Genomic DNA, 19386 nt, shown 5'->3' with positions numbered 1-19386 from the left:
CAAGGCTCAAGCTGAGCTCTCATACCTAGGAGCAAGCAGACACACCAATTCCAAGCCATGTGTACCCTGCAGAGCAATGATACCAGGGGACCCCAAAATTTATGTCTACACACAACCTCAGATGCAGACTTTCTTTGGAAATAGAGTCTTTGCATATGGAAATAGTTAAGAGGAGATCATCTTGAATTAGGTGGGTCCTAAATTCAGAGCCTGGATCTTTGTAAGAGTAGGAACGCCACATGAAGACAGAAGCAGGAATTGGGGTGATGTGTCTACAAGCCAAGGGACACCCACAACAGCAGGCAGCCACCAGGAGCAACGAGGGAGGAGGGAGTCTCTCTCTGAGCTCCTCAACCTTGCCACCATCTTGCTTCTGGCCTTCCAGCCTCCAGAGCCACAGGGAGTTTATTACAACACACTAAGAAACTAGTACAGATGGGGAATCAACAGAAGAGTGCAGTGCCATGCCGCCCACTGTGGCGTTTATAACTAATTCTAATAATCATGACAATAGTCCTACAGAAATTGGTCCTTTTTTTCCCCTAAAACAACATTTTCCCCTAAAACAACAAAATCTGCCATTTAATGCTTAAAGGACCATGTCCCCAAGTGGCCCAGTCTGTGGTTATAGAAGGAGCTCCTCACACCAACGCTGGACCCCATGGGAAAGGAAAGAATCACTCTGTGTCCCTGGTCTCCTTCTACTTCCGTGATGATCACAGGGCTTGTCCCATGAGCCTTCTGAAATAGGTGACCAGCAGGCTTCTCGCTGGGGTTCCTCCTCCCCATATCTTGGGTTGCTCACCTATAGCAACACTGTCCCTGCCCCATACACAGTAGTGGCCACCCTTAGAGTGGCCGAGCCCCACTGGGTCCTGTGTATCCTCACTTTCTTTTGTCTTCTGGGGCCACGGCACACAAAAAACATCATCAAATACAAACTGAAGACTCTTCTTTCTTCTCCAGCACTTGAAACCCCAGCAAACAAATTCAGGCAAGTCAGTACTGGGAAGGGTCCCTGCCCCAGCTCCACGAGACAACTGGATGCCCCGGCACACACAAGGGTGGAAGCTGCTCCCTTCGTGTCCGGCAGGTCCTGCCCACGTTCTCCTCCCTCTGCTATAGGGCTACTGGGGTCATCACCTCCTGTGAAGCTCATGCTTTGCCTAAGAAGAGAAAAACTTCCTTTTCTAGGTCTTTCATCAGCTGAGTAAGTGAAATCAAAGCCCCAGTGCGTGGCCCTAGATCCCAAGTGAGCCAGCATCCAAAGGTGCCTGGAGTCTGGTGTGGCCATGGTCCCCGCAGGACTCCCCAGAGTCTTCCACAGGGTGCTGCAGCTGGGGGCACTGCGTCACCGGGAAGCAGGTGGTCCCTTTCTCATGGTGAGTTCATCCACGTTTGAGGAATGGAAAGTTTTCTGTTAAGCCATGGACGGCGGTCTGGCTCAGGGGAGAGTCAGCTTCGGAACCCACCCTCAATGGCCGCTCAGGATGAGAAGACAGTCAATGCTCTCCGGAACATTCCACAGACCAGGCAAGCCTCCTGGGACTGAAGCCATCAGTGCAAGGCAGAAGTCGAGTGTTAAAGTTAAAGCAGCAGAAGTCCTTTTACTGCTGAAGTTCAGGACCCCGCGTTCTTCATGTCACCCCCAGCCCCGGTTCCTGTTGACCAGCTGACCTCTCAACACATCTCCAGGGCATTATCCCACTGGGGCTTTGGGAAGTTTGGGTTCCCTGTGCACCCCACAAGGCAGAATGGACCCAGGAGTCCTGCCTCTTACTCGTGACTCTAGCCACCTTTCCCACCTCTCAAGCGGCCTCCATATACGCTGTCATGGGAGGCTTTGCATTGAGCTGTCGGGCTTCCCTAGAGGCCTAAAGCCTTCCCCAGGGATAGCCAGTGAAGTGGGCCGTTGTCCCTGTGTTCTAGAGTGTCATTGTCCCCATGTTCTAGAATACTGCCTCTGTGCCCATCCGTGTTCTAGAGTGCCATCCTACCTGGATGGTCAGTCCCAGGAGGGGACAAAGCCAGAGCCTTAGCACTGGACACCCTTGCCCACCTGCCCCTGCCTTCTCCCCCACACGCCTCCAACCCCGAAGAGGCAGCTGTCCTTCTAGCGGCAGGTGGTTAGAGACCTCCGGCGCCCACATCCTGAGATAACTCCACACCAGGGTTACGGTGAAACTGCGCCATCTAGCCCAGCAGGCCGGCCCTTTGTGTGACAACTAAAGGAACCTGGTAAATCCTCTTTCTCCCCACAGTGCATGTCTTTCAAAAGCCCTTGCTTGCTAGGGAGTCACAAATCCTATTTACCAGTCAAAACTAGGGGAAAAAAGTCTTTGTTTTCCTAGCTGGTATGCTGTCCTTTCCTCAAGCCCCAGAACCCACGGCTTCCATAGGCAAGGAGCCTGAGAACAACAGGATTTATTGGTGATGAAAATACTCTTAAAAATACGATCCCCGTTCTGCAGCGGGTGTGCAAGTGCTGGGGACCCAGGCCATGGCTGTCTCTAGTCGGGCATCGCGTCCCTCGCCCAGGGTGCTTCCTACCGTTCGTCCGTGCTGAGCATCTGATGGGCCCACGACCCAGCAAACAGGAGCTCCCGGAGGCCGTGGTGGGGATCAACCACAAAGGATAAAGACGAGGGAAAGAGGGAGAGAGACGGGGACTCCTCGATGCCCAGAAACATCCAGAACTACGAGAAGTCATGTGGGCTGTGGATTCCGAATCCAGATGAACAGTGTCTCAGGGTCTCTCCCCCAGTGCTCTCCTCTGGAAACTTGGCTTTGAGGAGGTTGTCCTGACATGTCCCGTCAGCCCTGCTGCAGGGACAGAGCCCAAAAGCCAGCAGAGGCCCATCTGCAGCGTGAGTGTGGTCCTCCCTGAACAAGGCCATGCTGGTCTTCTGGAGACTCGAAGAAGCAGAGAGCTTTTCAGCATCAGGAATCCAGCTGGACGGTCGGATGTTGAGAAGAGGAGAAAGGCAACGGTCTTCCGCGTCTACAAGACGGAGAGCTGTGCTCCTTCAGACGAACATGTACCTGAAGCCCTCACGCCTAGAACACTTGAGAACGAGCGGCAGCATTTGACATGTTTCATTTACTGGTTGGTCTTTAAGGGATGTTTGATAATGTTTGCTCCTCAAGACTGTGAAATAGTTTAATTGTTCCCAATATCACCGATTGTTTCATAACAAATGAGGTTCCAGGATGTATTTGGAGGTATCACAAACACTGCAAAGGATTTACTTTACTAATAATCGTATTTTTATTGTGTCCATTCCTTTGAATATCATTTTTCAGCAACTGAGCAGCAGCTCTGACTCCTTCGACCGGAGATTTTCCATTCCTCTAACACATTACTGAGGTCTGGTGACGGTGCGTCCGCGGAAATGCAGTGTCTTCCAGAAAGGGGTCGGCGTTTGCCAAGTTCTAAGCAAGGGGGGGTTAAATTAGACATAGTCACTCTTCCTTTTCGACAAAACAAAAGCCCAGGAGGTCTGCGGATGTAATCAGCAGCCTCCCTGTATGGCCTCCGCTTTGCTGCCAGAAGGGGATGGCCACAGACAAGTGTGGTCAGCCGGCGTCTCTGATTCTCAGAACTGAAAATGCTAGAACTCAGAATATCCTCCATCTGCTAAATATCCAAAGGCAGCCTTCCCCCCACGCTTTTTTTTTGGGGGGGGGCATTGTTTTGGTTGTTGTTGTAGGAGTTAGTCAATAAGGAAAAGAAATTACTGGTGGACTTGATCCTGAAGACTCGGCCAGCCTGACTGGCTGGATACGCAGGCTCGTGGCCAGCAAGGCAGGTCATCTGCACGCGGGGCGGATGTCGCTCTGACAGCTGGGACTGCGGTGTGTCGCCCCGCCTGTGCGTGCCGCCCCCACCCTCTGACCCCTCCCTTCCTCCTCATCCCCTTGCCGGAGAGGTGGCCTTTCCGAGTGTCCCTGCTGGACACTTCCTCCTGGGGACGTCCCTGTCCAGCGATCTTGGGCGGATCCGTGCTGGCGGGCACCAGCCCTGCCGACTTGGGGTCCTTTCCCAGCTGGCTATCTGCTGACTCCTCCCCATCTGCAAGGCCCCCCCATGTTAAGCAGGCCCTGGAGCGGAGAGACAGGATCACTGCGGACACCGGCTGGTTCCCCTTCGGACTCTCCGTCACCATGTGAGGCTCTGGGTCCACCAGTGTGGGATCAGAGGATGCATCTTACCCAACCTGGCCACAGAGATCCCCCCCAACCCCCGCCATGGTGGGGGTGTCACCTCCCTGTCCCTGGCCACACGCCTGCAGTCCCATCGAATCTTTTCTCCTCCCCTCGCCCCTTATGTCGCTTTTTGGCCAAACCAAACCCTCCCTCTCCGAGATCTCTGCATGGAGTGTGGGCGCCCTTGGCAACAAGGCTGTTTCTGCCCAGGAAGCCTAATTAATCAGTCCACCAATTAGTGACAAAAAGCAAACCTCATAGTTGAGGTTTAGTTTATGTGTTGTCTTCTCTTGTGACCGTGACTGGGAAAATCAGAGGCTGTGTGATCTGGGGGAGTCCCCCAAAAGGCAGGAACCCTTCCAGAGGGCTCTGGGCTACGTTACTCATGTTTCTGTGCGCGCATCACCCCCACGGCCGTCCGCGTTCCCTTCAAATGCGCCGCCTCCGCATCCTGTGGCTGAACTTTTCACTCGTCTTTGATTAGGACAGATCTGACCTATAGGCAATCGCCGCCTTTGTTGCTTAGAACGTTTCTAAGGCCGCAGCCCACTGCCAGGTTGGTTAACCGCTTGGCTACAAACACTGGTCCGGAGGGCATCCCTGAGTGAAGGATGCGGTCCCCGGCTCTGCTCAGTCAGGCGTGGCAGGGAGAGGACAGAGAGGCCTCTCCTGACCCACCGGGAGCCGCAGCCGCCCCAGCCGGCCCTGTGGTCCCACAGAAGTCAGGAATGATGCACAGGCCCGGCTTCAAGAGGAAGCCGGAGGCTTACTGTGTGGGTGGCTTTGGGGGAAATGTCCTGGTGGGGTCTCTGGCATCCCCTTCATCCCGGGGAATGTTCTGAACGGCAGGACTTCTCCAAGCAAGCCCAGATGGTGCCCTGTGCATGTAAGAGTCCTCTGGAGCTATGCGTTGCTCTGTTTCGATGCATCTTGTGGACACACCTGATCCCGTGATCGTAGAAAGCTCAGGGCAGGGACTGGAAATATCCTCAATGTGGGCCCTAAGAAGACACTGGAACTGCAAGTCCCAGGACAACCCCATTGCTATAATAAAAGCCGAGAACAAGGAGCCGGCTATTTATACTTTTCCCTTTTTTTTGAAAAAAAGATTTATTTGAGAGAGAAATGACGAGAGAGGAGGAGAGGGGACTGGTGGTGGGAGAGGGAGGAGCAGCCTCCCCCCGAGCAGGGAGCCCGACCTGACATGGGACTCGGTCCCCGGACCTTGGGGTCGTCACCGGAGCCAAAGGCAGACGCTTCACCCACTGAACCACCCAGTCTTCCCCCTATAGTTTGTTTTCAACAAAATGACAAGACAACCTTTCCCCTTATATTCTTGATGTCAAGTAAACGTGGTTTCTGGAATCCATGGAAAGAAACAGTAAACAATTTTTTAAACACTTACAAATCACTTAATAATAAATTTTGATGCAGTCGATTATTGATACATTGCTCCCAAAGTTTTCCAAAGTTAAGGGACCAACAGGGGAACGATAAAACCGCTTCCCTTAAGAATGTCCCCCAGATGTTTCTCCCCAGCGGTGCCCATGTCTGGGTTGGGTGCGTTGTGCCAGGCGCTGACTACAACAACCGGATTCCATGGGGAGAAAAACCAAGTTACTGCAACTTTATATGCATTCAGATGAAAGAAGGTAATAACTGTGGTTTTACTGTAAAATGAAAACAACACTAATGATTGTATTCATTAGAAAACCGTATCTGCTGGACTAACTGTAGCAGCTATGGAATTGGGGGCCATAATAGGAAAGCAAAATTAATTTCATTGAAGGAATTGAAGAATGATATATTCACAGAGAATATCCATCCTATTTGAAACTTCACGGACTCCATTAAAAAAAAAAAAATACAGCTGTCTCCTTCTTCAAGGCGCAGCTCAAAAACTCACGTTCCAGAATCTTGTTATTTTGTTGTTGTTGTTTTTAAGTGCACATTAGAAAACAAATCCTTACCATAGTGCCAATTCAGCTCTCCCATGAGGATATTTTGCAGAAGTGTGTGGAATGATACTGTGAGTCCTGGGACTTGACCTTGCTCGCGTCGGTGGGGCTGATGGCTGCGTCTTGGCTGTTTTTACCTCACCCGCGTGCCACCCGCCACAGGAAAAGTGAGCAAAGCCTGAGGGTGGGGTGCAGTGAGCTGGTTTGTACACAAGCACCTGGATCCAGCACGGGTCACGCAGCACCCCAGGGAAGGTCTTCCGCATTCCGATACCATCCACCCCGCAAAAAGCAGCTCTTTTCGCTTCAGCAAAATGGATTCGTTCTGCCTGAGTTTAAGCTTTTCATAAATGGCCTCATAGATTCCTTAGTCTCTGGCTCCCTCTCCTCCACAAAGCGTTCCTGAGACTTATCAACGTGTTGCCTTCTATGAGCAGCTCATTCTACCTTCATTGTCCTATTTCGGTCTTCACATGGTTCACTTTGATTCTGTATGGGGTTGACTTTGTGACTCATTGCCATTGGGCAATGTCCAGGGAATGGGTTCATCTCTGGGCAGAGCTGAGCACTGTGACGGAAAAGAGACAAGGCTCGGAAGTCTGGAGACATCGCCCACTAGGGAGACGGTGGTGACTCACTTGGCTTCTCTAACCTTCGGTCGCTCTCTACAAATGGTGACCATGGATGCAGGTTCCATAACTTTGAAGGGTCCCACGACAGATGAATGATGAAGAGGCCCTGGGGACAGCCAGATGCCCTGAGAGTAGAGCAGTGGGCAGCCTGTCATGTCAGTTATGTCCTGCACTGCAGTTGTCACCGATCTTTTAAAAATCAGTTCTGAGTCCTGGTGGCAAAACCTCAGTTTCCTTTCTTTCTGCAAACACACACAGTTGTCAGCCTTCATGTTTTGACACGTCACACACACTCACAGAAAGACACCCCTGTCCTGTTCCTCTAGATGCTGTCCTGTGTCTCCTCAAAGAGCTTGTTGTTTTAGGGAAGTTCCCCCTGGGGGCAGGAGCTCCGGCAGCCGTGTCTTCTCTCCGCGTTTATTAATTAGCCGCCGAGTGGGAAATCGGCCCCCTTTCTTCTGCGTTGTTTTTTAAGGACTTGAGCTGATTATCGAAATAAACAATACTCTTAAAATTTTCCCTCAAGTAGAATTGCTAATCCCACCTTACATTTTTGAAAAAAATAGCGTAGGATCTATCTCTCCCTGAAAAATCTCACTTTCTTTTTTTACTTTCTCAAGAACTGGTCAAGATTGGGCACAGAACAAACACCCGAGTCCAACCGCCAACTTCCAAGTGTCCCAGAGGGAAACGAGCAGAACCACGACCACCAGAGCCTGTTGGTTCCAGGGTGAGTGGAGCTAGCCGACTTCAGGAACCGCCCGTCATGTGTTCTCTGCCATCCAGAGCTGCTTTGAAAACAGAAAAGGCCATTTAAAAGTCGACCTGGCCGGTTAGTTTTGAAGGGAAAATGACTTGACCACGCATCCCTTAACTTTCCTCCCAGTGCGGACGACGGGGCCATGGTGACGGGCTACACCTGCCTTCATAGTGGACGACACCACGGACGATGTCCAGCTTCCCTAATTCATGGTCATAATCAAAGGGGGAGAAAAGCTACCACTCTAAACAAGATAATGTACGTCTGTTAGGAAAAGAAGTGTGCTTCTGTCCCATGAGGATGCTGGAAGAAATTTTACCCTAAAAGGCATCCTTTGGCAAATCTCCATCCAAGCAAGGCCAGAGCCAGCAGCCAGCAGGTGCCCAGTGGCGGACAATGGGGGATGAAGTCAGGTGAGCAGCTTAGTGGCCACTCCGAGAGCAGGAGAACCTGACAAAGGAGGGACCAGGTGTGGTCCTGCCTCCTTTTACCTGCCAGGGGACTCTAGGTGCAGTGGGGCCCAGGCAAGGTCCCCTCTGCCACTGGTTGTTGCCTCCCCCAGGGGCCTCTACTTCAGTGTGGATTTTTGCCTTCCAAAATCTCTATTACTCAAGAAATCAGGAAAAGAAGGGGCTTAGGTACCCTCGTCCCTTTGACTGCCACTTAATTCCGTGGCAGGTCCCTTATGGATATGATTAAGTTAGCAGTCTTGAGGGAAGATCATCCTAGACTTAGGGGGGACCCTAAACCCAAGAACAACTGTCCTTCCAAGAGGAAAAGAGAGGGACATTTGTGACACATGCAATAGAGGCAGGGATTGGAGTTTTGCAACTGTAAGCCAGTAAGCACCAAGGATTTCTAGAAGCAGCCCTGATTTCTGACACTCAGCGTCTCTAGGACCAAGAGAGAATAAATTTCTGTCATTTTGAGCCACCAAGTCCTTGCTAATTTGTTGTGGCAGCCAGAGGATACTAAGGCACAGAGGACCCTAGACCACTGGAAGGGCTAGAGTCAAACCCCAGGGACTCAGAGGTAGGCGACATCCGCAGCGTGGCCCCGTGCCCAGCCAGTGCCCGGTGCACGGAGACCGGGATGCCCGACCGCAGCCTGCCGAGTTGGGTCAGCGTGCAGAGGATGGAGACGTGCTGAGGACTGACTGAGCTCAGTGGTGATTATGCTTGTGGACATCCTACAAGCTGGGTCTGCTTTCCTAAGTCCTGAGCGGGCCGGGATAACTTCAGGTCCTCAGTGTGGGTGCAGGAGACGGGAGCACAGAAAGCCAAGAGGGAACGTCACGGGATGAAGAGGGCCCAGCCTTACACCACACTTCACCATACGGGTGTCACCATGCTTCATCCTCACAGAAAACCCTAGTAGGCCTTTGTTTTGGTTTGGTTTTTGGTTTTTGTTTTGATCCAAGTGAGGTTAGAAATGAAGAGATAGAGCTGGACAGAGGAAATAATTGGCTAAGACCGTCCCCACCCCCCAAGCATGAGAAGGACAGGTCCGCCACCCGTGTCCGCACTGTGCCGTGATCGTCAGCTCCCAGGGACCATGGAGCGACACACAGCTCAGATCAGGAAACAGGAAACCTTGAAGACCAGCATGAGGGAAACGCCGCTGGCTAACTGTGTTAAGATGTTGAATTCAGATGAACATAAGGTGTAACCTCCCTGGGAGACCCCCAGGTAGGAAAGAGAATGTAACAGTGAGCACCGCAAAGCCATGGATAAGGTGCCAGCAATGGGGCGGAACCAGATGTAGACGAGACATTGACGAACGGAAAATGGCACCCTTGAACTTATCTTTCCCACAACCTCAGGCCAGTAGGAAGACAGGCTTGATAGAATCAGCTAAACCTTCTAGAACTTCCTATAACATCCCACCAGTCATCCATGGTATTCTCTCAAGAGTTGAATTTCTGGACTCATCAGGCACAGTATCCAAGAGGAAAGGAATCACCAATTGAGTTTCCAAATAAATCAATGAGTTTGTGTTTTATTAATGAAGATTAAAACCTAAAACAACCTGAGCGCACTAGGTGAGGTCATCGGAGAAACTACTGAGAGCTCACCAAGCACTGAAGTCTGACGATCTGGAGGTCTGACCTCCTTAAGACCCAACGACATGGTCAAGCCCCAGCCAAGAGGGAGGGTCACCAGAGATGGGCTGTTGAGTGCAGTGAGCCCAGCCCTTCTGTGTTCTGCGGGGTATGGTTCTGAGTCCAGCTGTCTCCTGGCTGGAACAGGCTGACACTTGGTTTCCCAGGCTCCCCTGTCCCCTGGTGCTCGCAATTACCCCCAAAGCCCGTTCCAACAGACTTCACTGGAAGTGGCTTCGGAGGCCCTCCATCATCGCCCCGTGTCCTCGACATCCACCTCTACACCAGGAAAACTCATCGCGGTGAAATGAGAGCTCGTGGCCGGGTTCTGCAGCCGCCGTCCAGACCAGCCTCCGCCTTCCGCGGCCCGACCACATCTCCTGGTTGTTGCTGGCCGGGTTCTGCAGCCGCCGTCCAGACCAGCCTCCGCCTTCCGCGGCCCGACCACATCTCCTGGTTGTTGCTGGCCGGGTTCTGCAGCCGCCGTCCAGACCAGCCTCCGCCTTCCGCGGCCCGACCACATCTCCTGGTTCTTGCTGGCCGGGTTCTGCAGCCGCCGTCCAGACCAGCCTCCGCCTTCCGCGGCCCGACCACATCTCCTGGTTCTTGCTGGCGGCATCCTCGGGAGCAGGTCTGCACTTGTCGGCTGGAGCCCGGAATGGGAGCAAAACCCCAGCTGCTGGAGGTTGGCCTTCGGTGTGTCCAGCTAGACCAGGGGAGGAAATACTGGTTGTTGGGGGTTTTTGTTTGCTTTTGTTTTTATTTTATCGTTTTGTTTTGTTTTACCAGAAACATATGTTTGTGCCCTATGAAGTTCAAGTCAGAGCCTGGACCTCAAAGGACTTTAATATATGCCCCTGTCGCATCAAAGTCCTGGCCAGCCAGTGAACTCCAGGTCAGTTCCGGAGTCCTGAGGCAGCCCGGCCCCAAAATCACAGAATTCACGACATTTTTGCACAGAGTTGCAGCTACCGGATTTATCCTTCATAATGATGTTACAAAATAACAAAAATACAGACATGAAGCACAATCTTGGGAATGCATTGCAGTGATGGCCAGAAAACAGTCTTCGGTTTCTTGTGAAATGCTGTATCTTAAAATTAAAAAATGACAGACTTGTGTGTCTTTGCCATCACAAAGTTACACAACATGTTTAAAATATCAAAGGACTGTAATGGAAAAATAGGAATCCACAGCTGTAGAATTTTCCATAATTGGGGGCACCCAACTCCGTGAGGTCTCAAAGACTCATGGTGGGCTTCTGCTCACTAAGAAGCCTCCGGAGGGACCCTCTCTCCGGGACCCGCTTGTGGCTGTCACTTTCCCTTTGCTCTCGTTGCCACTAACTTTGCTTAATGACCTCGTTCTCTGGGACTAACCATTTCTCCAGCAGAGGAACAGGCCTCGCTCTTCCAAGGTCGGAGTTGGGGGAATTGGCTCTCTGGCTGAGACCCCAGAGTGCGGGGGCAGAGCTCCACGTGGTGTGATGGGACCAAATGTTCAGTACATTTTTTTTTTCTAAATGGATGTTCAATATTTTAAGTGGCACATCAGTTACTCTGGGGTACTCTTATCCAGTTCACTCCATCAGCTTCAATAAATGCCAAATTAAAAAGAAGAAGAAGGGGAAAAAAATAGCATGTGTATCAGTGTGTGTATAGAGGGGAAGGAATTCAAACTTCTGAATGAAAAACATGGGAAATGAATCAGGCAGAGGAACAGGAAGCACCAAGAGAGGAAAGCCCTTGGGCTTTCCACAAACGCCCACCCTTAACCACTCCCAGCAGGCGCCCTGCTTCCTCTGATGATGCCCCCCCCATCCTGGGGCTTTGTCTTCATATTTGGGTGCCTTTTTGGTAGGCGGAATAATGCCTCCCAAAGGTTTCCCCCTTCTATCCACAAAACTTCTTCCCTGACACGGCGAAATGGAAGGGACTTGGAGTCCCTTGGAGTGATGGAGGGGTAGGACACTGAGTAGAGGGATATTCTGGGGGACCCCGGTGGGCCCAGTATCATCACAAGGATCCTCGTAAGTGAGAAGGGGAGGCAGGAGGGTCAGAGTCAGGCATGTGAGGATGGGAGCAGAAGCTGGAGTGAAGCGGCACGAGCCAGGCAGGCAGGCAGCTTCTAGAAGTTTATAGAAGCTGAAAAAGCAAGGCAGGATGCTCCCGAGAGCCTTCGAGAAGAACACAGCCCTGCCAGTGCCTCGATCATAGGCCTGTGAGATTGATTTCCTGGTTCTGACCTTCAGAACCGTCCGAATCCATGTGGCTGTTTCAAGCCACTGCATTGGTGGAAGTCGCTAGAGAGGCCACTGGATACTCCCATGACCTCTGTGCTCAGCTCCTCAGGTACCTGCTCCCAACCACTTAGTCACCATGAGGGCTAAAGTGACCAGAGCTAATGCAGGTCATCACACAACAGAACCCACATGTGGGCCAAGTCCGGAGTCCATGGGGCTGTGCCGGGTGAGGGTACGGCCCTGGGTTGAGGCAGGCTTCCAGGCCCCTGCATCCATACCGGGCACAGTATGGAGTTCACCGCCAGTCTGGAGTCTACCCCATTTCAGCCTATGCAAAGTACAAAAGAAAGTTCTAGAACCCCTGGTGCCCCTAGGGAACTTCCCATCTTGGCTGGAGAAAGAAGACTGGGCCCATGTGAATGAGGGCCTGCTGCGGGAAGGCTCCCAGCGTGCAAGCCAGGTTCCTGCTCTAGAAAAGACCACGAAGACCCTGGCGGGGCCCAGAGGGAGCTGGGGTTAGGGGGAGGGTTGTGGGTTCTGCTCTTACTGGACAGAGCAGCATACCTCCGACCCCCATTCTCACCCTTCAGTGGCTCCTGTCCTTGGAGAGAGGAGGTCCCCCTGGCTGACTGAGGCCGCCACCCCACCCAGCCTTTCCCCACTGGGCATGAGCTGGAGCCGGCACAGCCAACCAGCGTTGAGGCGGCTCGAGTTCCAGGAACATCCCAACGGGCAGCACCGGGGCTGGGCTGCCTGGGTGCCATCAGCAATTCAGGACTTTCAGACTTTTTCAAAAGGAGTCCCTGGGCAGGGAGGGCTTGCCCCCAGCTGTGGCTAATCAAGCTTTGGAAGAGCTGTCTGCCGCATTCACAGAGAAAGACCCACGACGGCCGGCAGAAATCGTGAGCGAAAAGATATCATGTATGGGCCCCTCTTGCGGTGAGGAGATGTGAGTGGGGTGCCCGTGGGTTGGGGTCTGCATGCAGGAAGGACCAGCCAAGCCACGTCTGTCTACCTGGTAGCCTCTTCCCCACGAAGGCAGAGAGCCGAGCTGTGGGGGAGGCAGGGACAGACCTCCGGTTACCGCCAGAGCGCACACTCATTGCCTTTGCTTAGAGCAACTCCTCCGAAACCCCTCACTGAATGTGTATTGCCTTATCCCACTGTGTTTCCTCCCTTTCCCCCGAGCCCCGAGCCCCCGACCCAGAGGTGCCCACTCTCATCTCTGCTTTCCTGTTGGCGGCAGATCTGATGGCCGGCATCTTGCTGTTCCGGCTGAAGTTCAGCCCCCGGAGTAGACTGTGCCTCCACTTTGTGCCTTTTGCATGTGGGGACAGGATGGCTTCCCCTGTGGGCTCCTGGCGATGCTGTCGGTGGGTGGGAGTCAGGGTCCACACAGCGAACGCGAGAAAGGCTGGTGGCAAGCCCCAAGGAACCGCGGGCGTTGAGCCACAGGGCAAGGTTCATGGAGAATACAGATGATTTATGGGAAAATAAATACGTAGCACAAATCAAATGTGCCTGTTTCGCCCAGTTCATCCTCCAAGTAAAATCACAACAACAAGAAATACTAATTCTCATGCCAGACGTGGGTCAAGAGTCAGGAAAAGATGCCCCCCCCCACATTACCTGGAAAAAGGGATCCTGAAGGAACCACCTTAGATTTCCCCCAGTCACCCTACCCCAAATTCTCAGGAGGCCACCCCTGTACCCAGGATGTGAGCCTCAGGTCGGACCCAACGGTGGGCTGTCTAAGAACAGAGCTGGGATTTTCCATCTGCTTGGGACATCCAGGAACCTCGTATCACAGAACCTCGTATCACAGAACCTCGTATCACAGAAGCTCATTGGACATTATCAATTCCACTCCATCAGTTGAGAGCAAGTTTTGCAAGAGGCAGGGCCGATTATCCTGGGGCATGCGCGGCACACGGGGCATTAGGAATGACTATTAGCATTCATCCTTTGATGTTTTCCAAATGGCCTACACAGGGGCTGTCAGCACGAAGACTTATTTTATTACATTTTCAGATGTAACTGGGAAATCTCGTTTGGAGCCACCGTTTGGAGGTTAAAACAGCACAGACTGATTTTCTGGAACGGGGAAACAAATTGATCCCAGAGAAAGTAGCACAAGGAAGGGCAATAAGCAGCCACAGGGAAGGAGGAGAGAGTGGCTGGGGACATGCGAGGCTGACCCCTGAGTGGCCTAGAGCGGCCCTGCCCCCAGCCTGGCGCCGTCCTCCCCACGGATGCCCGGAGTGGATGTCCTCCCTTGTCGGGGCCTCTCCTCGCTCGTGAGCTGAGGGCTTCAGCCTGGGGCCGGTTGACTCCTCGCCCCACTGCAGTGAGCAAGGGCTGGGGTTTCTATAGAGACAGCCAAATATTTGGATTCATAGATAACTATATTTAGCCCCTGCAAGGGTCTGGCCCCAGCTTCGGATGGGGGCCATGGGGCGGGTCGTGTAAATCGTGGTGCACCTGCCTGGCTGGTCTAATCGTTGGAAATAATCTGGAGAGAAGTCCCTGCTCCTCCCCGAATATAGCTCAGGGTGTTCAGTAAGAGGGGGCTGCAGGCTGGGCCACGTCTCTGCATCCAGGTGTGCGTGTGAGTGCCTGTGCGTGCACAAGCGTCATGTTTGTAACTGGGCCAATGCACACGTGGGTGTGATTGTGCATATACGTGTATGCATTGCACATGGACTTGTGTGTATAGGTGTGTGCTTCTTTGCATGTGTGCACACGTGTGTGCGTGTGTGTGCCTCCCCCCACCCCCAGCCTCTTTGTTGTCCTCAGGTTCCCCCGGACAACACAGCTATTTCCAGATAGACCAAGTGCACCCTCAGTGGTTCGTGCCCAACCTTGCCAGTGACCTTCGAAGCTGGCAAGTTCCCTCTGAGCAGGAGAGGACGAGAACCCGGCTGGTGATCCCTCCGCACTGCAGGACGAGCCCCTGTTAGGGCGTGTGAGAGCCCGTCTTGCCACAAGCACCCATCTTCACAACGCCACACGCTGCAGCTCAAGTGACAGTGAGAGAAACCAGCCCTCGGCGGAGTCCACACCGGGGGACTGATGGGGAACGTTCCCTCTGAGGGGTCGCGGGCAGAGGCCTTTTTAGTCTTCACGAGGAGGGAAGGTGGACGCCAGGCCATCCGCCACACAGAGGCCCCTGTTCTGTACATGGTCACTGCAGGGGAGAGGCGGCGGCGTCAGGCTTTGGGGGGTCTGGGGCTGCTCTGCGCACTGCAGGGATGGGGCGGACCGGGAGGAAAGCAAACCTCACAGGCTGCAGGTCGAAACTCACCCTGCAGGCGGGGAAGGGCCTGCCTTGGGCGGCTCCTGCAGAAGCCCTGCTGGGTCTGAAGGCTCCCTGGGTCCGAACTAGGCTCTCGGTCACCAGGCTCCACCCGTGAGTCCTCTTCCTTCTCTGAGACTCAGTTTCCTTATTTGTGAGGGGGACATGAGAGACCTAAAGGAACTGGAAGGATCGAGGGGGGTGGATGGGGGCAATCCCTAGAAAGTGTTCGCAAGGCGCCTCCTGGGCAGGAAGTGGCTGCCAAGCCAGGCTTTCTGCCAGCCGGCGCGGGGCCTGGGGACCACCCTGGGGACATGCTCAAGGGGGAGCAGAACCCAGCTCAATCCTGAACGCACAGGACCAGCTCAGCTCCTTAGAAAGGTTGGCTAGTGGAAAGAAACATCAGAAATATATATTTGCAACCCCAGGGTTGCAAATAGCTGGTGAGGCAGGTGATGGAATCAGGACGTCCTGGCCCCATGCAGAACGCGCCAGGTGGGATGCCCAGGCCGCGTGGGCAGGGGCACCCCCGTGGCAGGATGCAAAGAGGGTGAGGAAGAGGAAAATGACTCCTTGGGGCTTTTGCTCTATCCCAGGAGGAATAGAGGAGACCCAGGGTTCCCCGTGAGAAGAAAAAGCCCACATGGGGCCCATGAGGGGAGGCGGTCTCAGGGCCCGGAGCTGCCTGTCTCCATGAGGGACTCCAAGAGCAGTCTGTGCGTGGCTCCCTCTCTAGAAACACTTCCTGCCTCCCAGTCACCGTCTTCAAGACAATTCATCAGAAACCCTACAGTACTGCTCGGGCAACTGTGAAAGAAGCAGGGACCCCATCACCAAGAGCTGTGAGCTCCCGGGTGGGAGCCAGCCCCCGGGGTCAGTGCTGCCCCAGGGGCGGCACACGGGGCCCCTCCCCAGCAGGGACCCCCAGCTTCCAGAGTGGGCGGCCCACTGGCGATGGCATCCGCCAGACCGCATTCGCCTCCCTTGCGGGCAGGACCAGGCCCGACTGTTCCCCAAGGGGAGGCCGAGAAGCAGGCCTGGCTCCTCTTCCGTGTCCTGCTCCTCTTCTGTGTTCTGCAGGCCTGGGGACCTTCCCGGAGGCCCACAGAACGGACCAGAAGCCCAGGGAGCCTAGCAGACGTGTGGCCTCCCCGGGAGCGTCCGAGCCGGCCTGGACGGCCGCGGAAGCCAAGCCTGAGCCTGACCAAATCCAAAGAAGGATCTGGGAGACATTTAACAAACCCCACAGCCCTGAGGACATTGTCTTAACCAACAGCTCAGCACAGAATGGGTTTAATCTCACTCCTTGAAACCCAGGAGAACAGAAACTTGCCAGCGAGGTCCTGAAGGGAAGCGGAAGGGATGTATAAACCAGTAATTACCAGCGAGGCCTGTGCGCGCCGCATTTTTGCTAAATTCGCAATCGACTGGAAGAATCAAAAGAGTCGCCTGAGGTGAAAGTCTCCGTTCGAGGTGTGCGTTTAACTGACAAAAATCAAGTGGGAGATTACAGGGGCGATGTAGTCCTACCGGAGCTTACAGTCTCGAGGAAAGGTTTCTTTCTGAGGAAAAATTTCCACTCAGAGTCCGAGGAGGGGGAGAGGCTTGGGCCTCGCTGGGCTCACGCGGGCCGCTGGGCTTCGCTCCTCGGGAGCAGGGTCCGCCGTTGCGGGGTGAGGCACGAAACAAGGGGTCCCTGTTCGAGAACATCTCTCAGTATCGAATCGCCCTCAGGGACCACCTTAACCAGAAGAAAATGTCTCAATGAACCACGAGCAAGACATCTTGATTCCCATCTAGTCACGATGGCCCTGAAAGCTAGACATAAATTATCAAAACACCCTTTGAACGCTGGTCCATGAGGAGCTTCAAAGGGAATTTGGAACGCCCCGAAAAAGTGGGAAATTACCCAAGAGCAAGACTAGCGGAGCGCAGGCGGGCCCTCGCCCCCTGGACTTTGCCCTGAATCTTGAAACTGGGCGCCCAGTGCCAGGCGGGGCCTGCCTCACGCACTCGCCCGACGAGGGGTGTTTTGTGAGCATCAGCTACAGATGCACCCGTGAGACCCTGCCAGGTCCCCTGGGTGCCCCACGCATATCTCTCAGCAGCGAGAGAGGGGGTTTCTCCTCCAGAGCCCAGAGTCTGGGTCCCGCTCGTGGTTGGAGCCCAACCCCGCATGGCCGGAGGGGGGCGGAGGCGCTGGATGCCGGCCGGCCCCACCTGCAGCCCCAGCACATGTCCACTTGGTGACTGTGGGACGGTGTCGCCGCAGCGGCTGATCTCCCGGCAGAAGCCACTCCTGCGTTCGGTGAGCTCATCCCTTCTCCAGGAGAGAGGCACACCCAGAAAGCAGAGCGACGAGAAAAGCATAAGATCAGCTTCTGTTGCTCCAATTTCCTGCAGGCCTGGTGGGCCCGATGGCCTCGGTAGCCTTCCCGGCAGCCGCGAGGCTCTGGAAAGGTGTTTGTGACCTCAGGGCATGTCTCGGGCTCCGCAGACGAGGTGAGAGGCTCGAAAGCAGGAAGCAGAGTTGGCCTGGGGGGCTCCTCTGAAGGAGAAGGCCTGAATGAGCATGTGCAGAAATTGCACCTGCCTTTGCATGGGATTTTGGCCTCTGTTCCTCTCTCCTCGCCATTGGCAATGGGTTCTGCTGGACTGTCTGAGGCCAGAGGCACCGGGCTGAAACGCAGAGTCCACAGCAAGGAGACAGCAAGACGGGGGCCATCTGGCCTAGGAGGAGGCCAGCTCCGTGAAGCGAGACTCCCATGGTGTCCTGCTCCCCAAACCATCCCCCACCCGAATTGCCAAGTTGCTGACCCAAGTCAGAAGCCTCCGCCGGCGTGGGGACCAACCCCACTTGTCCATGCAGACATGCAGAACTTCCACGCCTTGAGTCCAGTTCCTCATTTGACGCGCGATAAAGGAAGCAATGGGGAAGCTAGACGCCTGGTCTCCAGCTTCCGTCCCATCACCGCCCACCAGCTACCCGCCTCTCTCAGACAGACCTAGAAGAATCGACGCGCGTGTGCACACCCACACACAGGCAAACCGCCATCATCATCATCACCATTGTTCTTACCGTTCTGCTGGTTATCTGTCCCCGGTCGCCTAGGGTATAGCTCAGAAGAAAAGATAAATAAAAATACAGTGACCTACCACGAGCAAGATCTATGCCTTGACTCCTCTCCAGGGTGAGGGCCAGTGTGGGTTTGCATCATTAAGCATCTAGCTAATACTGGGAGTGCGCCGCTCATGGATTAGAAAATTTTAGACTCTGACAATGAGATAACCAGCAAACTGATACTAAATGGAAGTGCACCATTCGAAGGCTCACAAAGCCATTCAAAACTCAGCCAGAGATTACAATCAGAAAGGAAACCAGGGTTGGGGAGCTTCAAGTAGTTAAAACCTTCCCAGAACCGATTAGACAACCCATCGGAGGGACTCTGAGGGGTTCTTACCTTTTGATTCAGTGAATTGATCTCTCTGAACCTTGCCTGCAGAATAATAAAAATGTGGGAGCCGAGTTGCACAGGGTGATTATAACAACATTATTTACAACGGTGAAAATTTAGAAAGAACTGATGTCTAGTAATAAGGAGGCTTTGGTTATTCCTGTTAAATGGAAACGTATACAGCCATTAACAACCATGCTTTCAAAAATATTGGTAAATTTCAACTTTTGCATCAACATGGATGGGACTGGAAGAGATTATGCTGAGTGAAATAAGTCAAGCAGAGAGAGTCAATTATCATATGGTTTCACTTATTTGTGGAGCATAACAAATAGCATGGAGGACAAGGGGAGATGGAGAGGAGAAGGGAGTTGGGGGAAATTGGAAGGGGAAGTGAACCATGAGAGACTATAGACTCTGAAAAACAATCTGAGGGTTTTGAAGGGGCGGGGGTGGGAGGTCGGGGTACCGGGTGGTGGGTATTATAGAGGGCACGGATTGCATGGAGCACTGGGTGTGGTGCAAAAATAATGAATACTGTTATGCTGAAAATAAAGAAAAATAAATTAATAAATTAATAAATTAATTAATAATATTGGTAAATTTACATTCATAATGCAGTGTAAATTTAAAAATGCGTTTTCTATGTGTGTAGTGTGATCCCAATTTTCTATAAGAATAGCAGATAACAGAGATCATCGTATGTCTTTACGGACCCAAACACAAACTATGAGTCA

The 19386-nt window shown here is 53.3% G+C and overlaps 1 long non-coding RNA gene across 1 annotated transcript; it reads left to right on the top strand.

Annotated features, from left to right (window-relative positions):
• Window positions 1–2005: 2005 nt before the first annotated feature.
• Window positions 2006–11278, top strand: LOC116573185. Its single transcript, XR_004278635.1, has 3 exons — window positions 2006–2238; window positions 7417–7969; window positions 10447–11278. It is a non-coding gene; the product is annotated as an uncharacterized LOC116573185 (long non-coding RNA).
• Window positions 11279–19386: the final 8108 nt, after the last annotated feature.

Source organism: Mustela erminea, chromosome 14, assembly GCF_009829155.1.
Source record: "Mustela erminea isolate mMusErm1 chromosome 14, mMusErm1.Pri, whole genome shotgun sequence".
Lineage (NCBI taxonomy): Eukaryota > Metazoa > Chordata > Mammalia > Carnivora > Mustelidae > Mustela > Mustela erminea.
This window is presented reverse-complemented; position numbering and strand designations above follow the sequence as displayed.